The following is a 12,656-nucleotide window of genomic DNA, read 5'->3' on the forward strand; positions in this document are numbered from 1 at the left end:
AATGTTTTAGTTTCTCTTCAACGAGATACCATATCTAAAATTTTAGACGTTATTAAACCTCCTCTTCTTTTCAATAAACATGATACAATCAAAAAAATTTTATGTGAAAGATTTTCTCTTAGTGAAGAGAATCGATTAGAACAATTATTTTCAAAAACTGAACTTGGTGATCGTTCACCATCTGAATTATTCAGATTTATGAAATCAATTATAGGTACTGACTCCATTGTGAGTCAAGAATTACTTTTCAAATTATGGATTCGTAAATTGCCACAAGAAATAGAAATCCATTTAACTTCTAGCAATAATCAAAATAAAGATGAAGGAATTATTTTAGCTGACAAACTTTTTGATTTAATCAACAAACCTCATTCTTCCAAATCTCCTATAGTTTCGAGTATAAATAATTATATTTTAGAACAATGCGTTAAAAATTTAACTGAATTAATTACTAGAAAGAAATAGATCTCAATCTCGAAATTTTTCAAGATCCAGAAATTTTTCAAACAATCGTAATTTTAATTCAAAACAAATATTTGTTGGTATCACAAAAAATTTAAGAATAACGCTCTTAAATGTATACCCCCATGTAATTTTAATCAAAATCATAATTCAAATTCCGAACAAAATTTAAACTGAAAGAATCCATTATGACGGTGACGGATAATGGAACTATTATTAAACCTTCTCATCGCCTATTCATATTTGATAAATTCAATAAACTTAATTTTCTTATCGATACCGGCGAATCAGTTATTCCTTTTTCTAAATTTAAAATTTATAAAAGAAATTCAGATCTTACTTTGACTGCAGCAAACGGTTCTTCAATTGAAACTTTTGGTACCAAACTTCTTAAAATTGATTTAGGCTTAAGAAGAGATTTTGATTTTCCATTCATTATTGCGAACATTGATACACCAATTTTAGGAGCAAACTTTTTAGAAAAATTCGGAATTATTGTCAATATTAAAAGCAAAGAAATAATCGATTCTACTACAAATTTTAAAGTTGCTGGATCTTCTGGATTTTCTGATATTTTCTCACTCAAAACTCCTATTGTCGAAAATAAGTTTTCAAAATTACTTAATGAATTTCCATCTATTACCTGTGAACCAGATTATACTAAAAAAGTTAAACACCATACGGTTCACAGGATAGAAACAAAAGGTATTTTACCATTTTCGAAACCCAGACGTCTTGATCCAATCAAACTTAAAATTGCTAAAGCTGAATTTGATTTTTTAGTTAAAACGGGTATATGCAGACCCTCAAATTCTCCTATTGCATCTCCACTTCATCTCGTTCTTAAAAAAGAACCAAATGATTGGAGACCTTGCGGAGACTATCGAAGACTTAATTTTATTACTACACCAGATCGGTATCCTTTACCACATATCCACGATTTAACAATTGATTTAAAAAACAAACAATTTTTTTCCAAAATTGATCTTGTGCGTGCTTACCACCAAATTCCCATGGCAGAAGAAGACATTCATAAAACTGCAATAACTATCCCTTTTGGAATGTTTGAATTCGTAAGAATGCCTTTCGGTTTACGAAACAGTGATCAAACCTTCCAACGCTTTATTAACGAAGTATTTTCGGATTTAGATTTTGTATTTACATACATTGATGACATTCTTATTGCCAGTGATAATGAAGATCAACATATAAATCATTTAAAATCAGTTTTCAAAATACTTGAAGAATATAATTTAAATATCAAACCTTCAAAATGTACTCTCGGTGTAAATAAATTAAATTTCTTAAGTTACGAAATTTCAGGCGAAGGTATTAAACCATCTTTAGATCGAATTGAAATCATAACAAATTTTGAAAAACCAATTTCTATAAATAAGTTACAAAAATTTTTTGGTATTATAAATTACTATCACAGATATATTAAAATGTTATCAACAGAACTTAGTCCTCTGCATGAAATGTTAACACATGCAATTAAAAAAAAACTCAAACAATTAAATTGGACAAATGAAACCACAACAGCTTTCGAAGATGTTAAAAAACTTTTTGCTAAAAATACATTACTTACACATTTCGACAAAAATGGTACTTTATCATTAGCAGTAGATGCATCAAATGTTGCTATTGGAGCAGTTCTTCAACAAACTAGCAATAATATACTAGAACCCTTAGCTTATTTTTCAAGAAAATTAACTACAACAGAAACTAAATATTCAGCATTTGATCGTGAACTTTTGGCAATTTATAATTCAATTAAACATTTTAAACATTTTCTTGAAGGTAGAACTTTTACAATTTATATTGATCATAAACCTTTAATTCATGTTCTAAATTCTAAAGTAGATAGATCTCCTCGTCAACTACGTCATCTTGAATATATTGCTGAATTTACAAATGATATTCAATATATACGTGGAAAAGACAACATAGTTGCCGACATGCTTTCCCGTACTCCAGAAATAAATGCAATTTCAACTTAAGATATAAATTTAGAAACTTTATATAAAGAACAACAAACTGATACATTTTTACAAAAAAACATTTCTGATCAAAATTCTAAAAATAATTTAAAAGAAATTCATATTCTAGTTATTAATTTAAACATATGGTGTGATATTTCTCTACAACCTTTTCGGCCTTATGTTCCACATTCTATGAGAAGAATTATATTTGACAAAATTCACTCATTATCTCATCCAAGTATAAGAACAACTAGAAAATTAATTCAAAATAAATATTATTCGCCTAACATGCGTAAAGAAATTAACGATTGGACTTCATCTTGCATCAATTGTCAAAAGTCCAAAATTTTAAGACATACTTAATCTCCTATTCAAAAAATTCAAATACCATCAGATCGTTTTGAACATATTCATATGGATATTGTTGGACCTCTTCCAGTTTCAAATGAAAATTGTTATATTTTAACAATTATTGATAGATTTTCACGTTGGCCTGAAGCTTATCCAGTTAAAGATATTTCAACAAATACTATAGTAAAAACTTTTATTCAAAATTATATACCACGATTTGGTATACCATTAAATATTACAGTAGATCAAGGTTCACAATTCACATCAAAATTTTTTACAGAATTAACTAAACTTTTAGGTTCTCATAAAATTCATGCATCTCCTTACCATCCCCAAGCAAATGGCATGATAGGGAGATTTCATCGAACTTTTAAAGCAGCAATTATAGCATCAAACGACTCGGTTCATTGGTCTGATATTTTACCATTCATTCTACTTGGTTTACGAACTTCTGTTAAAGAAGATTTAAAATGTTCATCTGCTGAACTTGTTTACGGCCAAACACTTAGAATACCTGGTGAATTAATTATTTCAAATAGTAATAAAGAACATGATTTTTCTAATGACGCTCTTCACAAAATAAGAGAATATTTTTCGCTTGTTCGTTCTAAAGTTTTTCATCATAACAAAGAAAACTTTTTCGTTCCAAAAAAATTAGAAAATTGTGAGTATGTTTTTGTTAAAGTTCTTCGTAAATCTAATTTAGAATCACCTTATGAAGGACCTTTTAAAGTTATCTCTAAGAAACATAAAACATTTACAATTCAATACAAAAATACTATTAAAAATATTTCAATTGATTTACTTAAACCAGCAAACATACTTATTAACACTAATTTAAATACAAATAAAAATACATTAAACAACAAAAAACAAAAAAAGGTTACATTTAATATTAATTAATAATTTCTTTGTTTTAAATTTTCTTGGAGGGGGAGTAAATATAGTGTTAACTACTTTGTATTCTTTACTTTAATTTTTTTTAAATAATTTTTAATTGAGTTTTCATGTTAACTTAAAAATTTTTGAATTACTTCAAAAAAGAAAATTCTTATTAGATTTAAAATATTTAAACTCAAAAATAAACAAAAATAAATTTTATACCTCCAACAGAAAATAAATAATTTTTAAAATATCAATTTAATAGTTGATATAACACCCACCGCCCACAAACATCGGCTGGACCGTAATTCATTGCAACAACGAAATTTTCCAGCGTACCAATGCCGAAAATGGCACAAGTCAAAGATTTACATTTGGGTGAAACCTTAAAGGATTTGCAAAAACAATCAGAAATTCCAGATGCATGCAGTGAGAAAACGCAAATGTTAGTACACACACGCACATACTATACTATCGGCACGCGCTAATAAGCAAACGAATGTATCTCGAGTATATACATAATTGGCTAATTGCCCAAAAAATAATAAAAATTATGAAATATATCCACTGCATAATTCTTTTTACAGTTTGGTGGAGTCCGCAAGAAAGGTAATACGTGAAGCAGACAAACATTATAGAGAAGGCGATGAAGAGATGGCGTATATATTATATATGAAATATTTCAATTTACTCCTTTGTATACACGAGAAACCTGACTACTCTGAACATAAGCAAACTGTACGCCAAGTTTTGGGCGGCAAATCCACCAATAACCTTAGTATGAACAAGCTAGAACTCTTACATTCATCACTTCGCCGGCGTTATACGGCAAAACAAATAGCTAATGCTAACGTGCAACATCAAACTGCAGCTGTGTCAACAACACGTACTTCAATAAAGCAAACAAACGAACAATGAGTTGAGCGCATCAGAGAAATTTGATCTACAATCGCAAAAACATCGCTGAAGTAGCAACATCGTAATTTTTAAAAATGTTCGCGTTATACATATTACATATTCGCTTTAATGTAATATATGTTGTGTTGTAAAGAAAATGTGCAGTATGTAATTTAAAATTATTATTAATTATATAGAATTTCTTTTATTAAAACTTTAATTATGTGTAAATTTAAAATTTATATTTAGTATCATAGCGTATGATACAATGGAGCTACAAGATGGTACATATAATAGCTTTCAAAATCTGCAAACGGGCAAAAATCCGGAATAATTAATATCAAATAAATAAAAAAATATTATCAACTTTAATTTAAAAATTAGTATCATAGTCGTATGATACAATGGAGCTAAAAGATGAGAAGTACAATATGTACTTGATATAACGGAACTACGAAAATTTGTGTATCACAGTTAGCTAACAGAGCTACAAAACTGTAAAATGAAAATTAATTGCGTAATTAGTTCAACTAAACATTTAATACAAAATTTAGTACCAATTCATTAAACATGTTATAAAAATTAATAATCGTATGAATAAAACAATTTATCACTTATGGCACCAGCTGGAGTATTTAACAAATTAGCATGACACATGAGTAGCCACAAATAGGAGCTGATATATAAATGGATACATACACATGCATATTCACATGGTCAAAGTTATGTTAAAATACATATAAGCTGGCATATATACATAATTTTATCTCTGCAAAAAAAACTTCACAATTAAACATATTTCTACAATTGGAGTTACAATCAAAACTGTAAAATGAAAATTAATTGCATAATTAGTTCTACCCAACATTTAATACAAATACATGAAAAATTGTATAAAAACTAATAATCACATGAGGAAAACAAATCATCACATATGGTACCAGCTGGAATTTTTTAAAAATCTACACGACTTGACACAATAAAAAATATGAGCTGCAATCTAAGTGCGAGTAACGTAACATGTAAAGGGGTAGAGATTACCTCATGTATATTTTACAAAAATACATATAACACTACTGAGGACAAATAACGGGATGGAAAACATCTTCATATTTTAATGTACAGTCTGCAGATAAGCATAGCATATCAACTATAACACGCGCATTATAATACCTTGTCTAACCTGGTTTCAACTTTACAATTAAACAAATTTCTACAATTGGAATTACAACTTTACAATTAAAAAAATTAATAATCTACATAAAGAAAAAAGTCACTACTGGGAATTACCCAAAAAGCTGAATTAGCTAACAATTCAACATGACACATGATGACTATATTAATATTTCTATTACAATGGGAGGATGTCTGTGGCCAATGGCTTGGGCATGATGGGGTACAACTTGCTGGATGGGAGTGAAATTATAATACCGACATAAAAAAATAATTCATGAAGGATTGCAAAGCTTGAAAAAGCACATGGCAACAAGCCATATATTTAACAATTACAAGGAAAAAATTTGTGCTACGGGTTTTTAATTTGCGACATATGTTAGCTGCTTATGCACGTCTAAATGTTGCAAGTATATTACCCTTATAAGTTTGTTAACCTGGCGATTTAAGAGGCATTTTAAAGGTCCTCTTGCCATTTATTGGAATTGAAAGGTTCAATTCCCAAAACGAAAAAAAAAGAAATTTGATCTGTGGAAAGCGGCTACACAGGTCCAGCAAGTTCAGCAGCATCATATGATGGTTACTATACTTTGCAATCGTTGAATGTAATGAAATGTGAGGAATTGTTTGAACGTACAAAAAATAGTAGTGTGCTGATAATGGATTGTAGACCGAGTAAAGATTATGAGCTATCACATCTAACATATAACTACTCATTCAATGTGCCCGAAGAACTTATTACGCCTGGGTGAGTGTATACACAATATTTACACTATTTAAATTGTTATTAATTGTTTGTGTTGCAAGACAAACTTGGCAATGGCTCCAAAGTTTTATGGTCTGCACGTTCGGTTAATGAGCAAGTTGTGTTGATGGATTGGAATACGAAAGATAACAACTTTATAGTTTCTAAAACTTTATAGTTTCTTAAAAAATATTAAATTTACACAAAGTGTGTAAACCAAATTCGAACCCGTCTTCGAATATTCCAGAATATTCTTAAAACCTTCATAAAAATACATTTTTATGTAGATGGTGGAAATTTCTCGAGTATGCAGTATTCTACTACAATTCATTTTAATCTAACAAAGTAGAGGCTTAAACCTTTTATGTTTTACAATTTCTTTCATACAAATTGGCTAAAATTTAAAAACTTTTAAAATCCTAATTTTGAAAGGATTCAAGTATGTATTATTAGACTTAAATGAATAAGCACAAAAACAATTTATTTAAGTTTTTTCGCAATTAATCGAATTAAAAAAATCAAGTAAGAAGGCTAAGTTCCCGAACATTAACCAAAGATTACGTACTCAGGTGAGAACTTTGCTGCGTTGGTTTCGTAGAGTTTCGTAGATGGTTTATAAGTGGTTTTTAATTCCATATCACATACATTTGGGAAATATCGACCAAATTGTAGACCAAGGGTGACGTTTTGGAACGACTTTCCTTAATCCTTTGTCAAATAAGGGAAAAACACCATGTAGGAAAATGAACCTAGGGTAACCGTGGAATATGTTTGTATGACATGGGTATCAAATGAAAACTACTATAGGTGACCGTCTTCGAGATATCGGCCAAAATGTGAATCAGGATGACCCAGAACATCATCTGTCGGGTACCGCTAATTTATTTATATATGTAATACCACGAACAGTATTCCTGCCATAATTCCAAGGGCTTTTTATTTCGCCCTGCAAAGCTTTTTCATGTTCTTCTACTTAATATGGCAGATGTCACACCCATTTTACAAAGTTTTTTTCTAAAATTATATTTTGCGTCAAAAAACCAATCCAATCACCATGTTTTATCCCTTTTTTCGTATTTGGTATAGAATTATGGCATTTTTTCATTTTTCGAAATTTTCGATATCGGAAAAGTGGACGTGGTCATAGTCGGATTTCGCCCATTTTTAATACCAAGATAAAGTGAGTGCAGATAAGTGCGTGAACTAAGTTTAGTAAATTCGTATGAGTTAATCGGGGATTGCCCGTATTGATTTTAAATGTATGGAAACATTTATTTCAAGCAATTTTTAATTTTATAATTTATTTAATAATTTGTGAAAAATTTAAACAACGTGACATCAGGACAGACAAGGCGACAGCTGTTTTAATTATACCTTGTAAATCTCTTCAAAGCCTTTTTCCCGGGAGTGGGAGTCGAACCCGCACTCCTACGATAGTTGAAATGGTTATAAACGCATTCAACCACGTCATGCCTTAGTTGTTGTTTATAACCATTTCAACTATCGTAGGAGTGCGGGTTCGACTCCCACTCCCGGGAGAAAAGGCTTTGAAGAAATTTACAAGGTATAATCGAAACAGCTGTCGCCTTGTCCGTCCTGATGTCACGTTTAAATTTTTCCCAAATTATTAAATAAGTTTAGAAAAGATATATCGATTTTTGCTCAAGTTATCGTATTAGCGGCCGAGCGGAAGGACAGACGGTCGACTGTGTATAAAAACTGGGCATGGTTTCAACCGATTTCGCCCATTTTCACAGAAAACAGTTATCGTCATAGAAGCGATATCCTTACCAAATTTCACAAGGATTGGTAAATTTTTGTTTGACTTATGGCATTAAAAGTATTCTAGCCAAATTAAATGAAAAAGGGCGGAGCCACGCCCATTTTGAAATGTTCCTTTATTTTTGTATTTTGTTGCACCATATAATTACTGGCGTTGAATGTTGACATAATTTACTTATATACTGTAAAGATATTAAATTTTTGTTAAAATTTGACTTTAAACTAATTTTTTTTTAAAGAGTGGGAGCGTTCGTCATCCGATTTCGCTAATTCTTGTTTAGAACACATATAGTAATAGGAGTAACGTTCCTGCCAAATTTCATCATGATATATCTATCCTCTTTGCTTTAGGTCATACTTCTGTAAGGAGTTTGGGATAAGCAATGCCTCGCCTGCTAAATAAACATGATCCACAACGGGTTGGTGAAGTCAAGGATTGGGTAGGAGAATCTATAAATTGCTCCTGCAACCTGTTTGTGGGTGTTGCACTAGACAACCCCTTTTTGGCTTCCAGGATGTCATTGTAAAAATTTGTCCGGCCAGATTTTATGCAATTTTCTTCATATTCTGCTGCTTTGGTGACGGCTAACCCTTCTGCCCAAAACACACTGCTGTGATTAAGGTCAGCACAGTTGCGCTGGCCTAAAATCCCCAAGTTCCTGTTATGTTCACCATTGATAATCTGCCTACCCTTGCCTGATTTAAAAAATATTGTTATACTTATAATTCCTACAGATTTAACTCAGGTTTTTTTCGTGTGGCAGTCCACCAAACAAGGACTCGATAGTATAACATACGCTTCATAACCCCTGTAAACACCCAATGATAGAGGGAGGCGGAGCTCGTACGTGGGTCCTGCATCATCGGGCGCCCAGAACCCGAATCGTCAATAATATCCTCAGACTACCACTCTACTACCCAAAGGATCAAACTCCCCATAAGATGTAGTTTTTGTCCGACATTACCTTAGCTTTTCCGATGCCCATCTCAGCAGGAGCAGACCACAGCATTCTTTACTTTAGCTCACAACTGCTTTCTGTCAAAAAAATTTTGCATTAAAACTGAAAAATGCCCCGGTGAGCTCCGAAACCCGAGGTGAGATAGTATTTTTGTGCAAAACACCTTTCTGCATTGGCGGACTTCGGCCGCGCTTATAAAAAATTACCCTGTGTGGGTCCAACACCGGTTTGGAGACCAAAACTATATCCGCGCTAAATACTTTTACCCACAGTTTTTCTTGCGGGTACAACAAAATCATCAAAATTACAACAACCACGTGAAAATTTTCAATTTTGTTTGCAAATATCTCCGAAACGAAATAAAATTTCCAATTTACGCCTTCAGATTCGTGATATCGGGTCCAAAGCGCGCTTTTGGCACCTCTCCCGATATTTTTGGACGAGCTTTAGCAGTTGTGAGCTAAAGTAAAGAACTACCACTTTTAAAAAAGCTCATCGATCTGTGGGTCTAGGCGTTTGGCCATTATTGTGCAGTCGATCGATGAGCTTTGCAACAAAATAAACAGCTATCTCCCTGATATCTCCAGTTTCTTCACCACGCGAAACCTGACATTGTCACCGACCAAATCATCGGCGACCTTATTTACAACATGAACGCGCAAAATGTTTGACTGATGACAATTTGAAATTGGTCGCACCTGTTGGATGGGGCGAATCACTGCTACAACAACAACAACAACCACTTTTTAAAGTGTTGGTTATGAATAAAATTTCTCTCTTAATATTGTGATGAAGTGTAAAAAATTATTTAAGAAGTCCCTTTCACTTCGTTTTGTGACGTCGTCGCGTCAAGTTCGGTTTCCCCCACAACTCAACCGTGTGTTATAAAGGGACTATTAATGCGGTTGGGAGTAAAATGGCGGATAGTGCGTGAATCGAAATGACAAAAAATTTAATTAAAAACATTTAAAAATACTAAAGAATTGTGCGCGTTATCAGTTCGTCGTAAAAATATGCAAATGCGCTGATATAGTTTTGGTATCCAAACCGGTGGACCCACCCAGGGTAATTTTTTATAAGCGCGGCCGAAGGCCGCCAATGCAGAAAGGTGCTCTGCGCACAAATACTATGGATCCCACCCCCGGTTTCGGAGCGTTCCGGGGCCATTTTTCGGTTTTTTGGGAAATAACTTTTGACAGAAATGAAATTTTGAATTTCCGCTCTCGGATTCGTGGTCCTGGGATCAAAACGCGCCTTTTCACATCTCTCCCGATATTTTTGGTCGGGTTTTTGCACTAAAGTAAACAATTGCCATATTTGTGTATTTTAATTGGTCATTATTTACTTTAGCTCAAAACTGTTAAACCACGTCCAAAAATATATGGGGGAGTGTCAAAAGACGCGTTTTGTCTTTTATAAACAGGTATTTGCAAGCAAAGTTGGAACTTTTCTGTAATTTCCATTTAGTTCGTGTACGCACAAATATTGGGTGTTCCGAAAACTGCAAGTGTGTTATTGGTACGGAAGTCAAAACACATCTTTATATACCTCTCGCGACATTTTTGAACATGTTTTAACAATTGTGAGCAAATGCAAAGTATTACATTTATTTGTATGTGTTATTTACATTAGTGATAGAGTTATGTAGTACTAAATATTCATTTTGCATGGGAGGTGCCACACCCCTTTTATATATCGATATTATTTTTAGCCTATGACCATCCGTGGAAGGTTTCTAGTGGGTTGTGCAAATTTGGTTGTGATCGGTCTATACGTTTAGGACGCAACTCTATCTATACCTACATACATACATACATAATTTGATTTTTATATATATAGATGTGCAAGTTAGAATACCTCAAAAGTTTCCCCGAAATTTCAGAATTTTTTTTTGTCGAGAGTGTTGAGTATTTTTTCCATGTTTTGATTGAAGAATCACTTTTTGTGCATGAGTTGTATGGAAGAAAACAAGGCTGCACAACCAAATAAACAAATAATTTTTTTTCGACAACGAAATCAAAAAAAAAACAAAATAAAATTAAATTCGTTTCGTTGGCATCAGAAACAAAATAAAAAAATTTGAATTTTTGAGCAATTTTTGTATGGAAAATATACTCAAACTCTAAAAATCAATTTTTTTTTTACTTTGATATCAACGAAATGAAACTTTTGAATATCGAATAAAAATTTAAATATTTTTATTTTTTTTATGAAAATAACGTTATTATGCAGGCCTGGATGAAAATAACCAACACTATCGACAAAAAAAGTTCTAAAAATTCGGGGAAACTTCTGACAAACTTCTAACTTGCACATTCCAAAACTGCATATTCGAAAAATTTTTGGAAATTCGGATAAAAAAAATTCAAATTTTGATAAAAATTCTTTCTAAGTTTGATCCATTGTCCTGAATTATGTGTGTATACTTCAAAAAATGTTAACATTGTACATGTACTCTCTTGCAGGACATTTACATCCTCATCGAATTTCAGTGAGGAATCAAGCCAATCTCCCTTAGATCCCTCAGAGAACTTGAACAGCACGCAAATTAGTGACAACGATTTTAAAAAAGCAAGAGGAGTTTTTGGAGGATCGTAAGAAATCCCCATACGCCCAGGCATTATCGACTTTTGACTGGCTGCTAAATAAGCTGTCACGCTCTGTCGGAGATGACATGATTCTTCACATAAACAATATCCTTCTACAGAAAGTCGAGGAACACAAATCCAGCCAGACCACAGAATAAATTGGTCTGTACGTCAGTGCACCACCTGTGATCACATATCACATATCGTCCTCATGAAAAATTGTTATAAATTATATTTAAGTAAGCAGGCTAGACCGCGGCGTCGAAATTATGATTCCTTATGTTGGTACGAACAAAAAATTGGTCTACGACATACACTCATTGCCAAATTACACCTTTTAGAATAGTTAATTGAATTTCAGAATTTGTCATTTGGATTAAGAATAGTTATCTGGATTTCAGAATATGTTAATTTGATTTCAGAATAGGCAATTGGAATTCAGAATGTGTGAATTGGATTTCAGGAAATACCTTTCGCACTGTTTTACATTTAAATGAATTTATGAAATGCCTTCAACTTACAAATTATTTTCCAGCTTTGCGCAATAAATTGTATGATATCTGAAATCCAATTGATGCCTTCCGAAATTAAATTGTCTATTTTTGAAATCCATTTCACACATTCTGAATTCCAATTGCCTATTCTGAAATCCAATTATAGTTCTCTGAAATCCAAATAACTATTATTAAATCCAAATGACAAATTCTGAAATCCAATTACCTATTCTGAAATTCAATTGACGTATTCTGAATTCAAAATGGAAAAGTAGTAGATTTGCGAATGATTCCTTCTAAGTTTTAAATTTTTTTTTTTTTGTAACAACATTAAATTTTTG

Source organism: Eurosta solidaginis, chromosome 1 (genome assembly GCF_040869045.1).
Source record: "Eurosta solidaginis isolate ZX-2024a chromosome 1, ASM4086904v1, whole genome shotgun sequence".
NCBI classification, from domain to species: domain Eukaryota; kingdom Metazoa; phylum Arthropoda; class Insecta; order Diptera; family Tephritidae; genus Eurosta; species Eurosta solidaginis.